This window comes from Calidris pugnax, unplaced genomic scaffold (assembly GCF_001431845.1).
Source record: "Calidris pugnax isolate Ruff unplaced genomic scaffold, ASM143184v1 scaffold564, whole genome shotgun sequence".
NCBI classification, from domain to species: Eukaryota; Metazoa; Chordata; class Aves; order Charadriiformes; family Scolopacidae; genus Calidris; species Calidris pugnax.
The window spans coordinates 89,322-89,552 of record NW_015091351.1 but is presented as its reverse complement, the minus strand read 5'-3'; the positions used below and the strand labels follow the sequence as shown (position 1 = coordinate 89,552).

The following is a 231-nucleotide window of genomic DNA, read 5'->3' as shown; positions in this document are numbered from 1 at the left end:
CACACAGACACACCTACACATGCAGACACACCGACACACACATGGACACACCGACAACACGGACCCGCACACAGACACACCAACATACACACGGACACATGGACCTGCACACAGACACACCGACACACACACGGACACACCAACATGCACACACACACACACCAACACGCACACAGACACACCGACACCCACCGGGACACACAGACACACCAACCCACACACAGACACACG

The 231-nt window shown here is 56.3% G+C and overlaps 1 protein-coding gene across 1 annotated transcript in view; it reads right to left on the bottom strand.

The window, feature by feature from the left end:
• The window catches only part of SNRPD2 (small nuclear ribonucleoprotein D2 polypeptide), a 5,667-nt gene that overhangs the window by 2,806 nt on the left and 2,630 nt on the right, over positions 1-231 (bottom strand). The window lies entirely within an intron of this gene.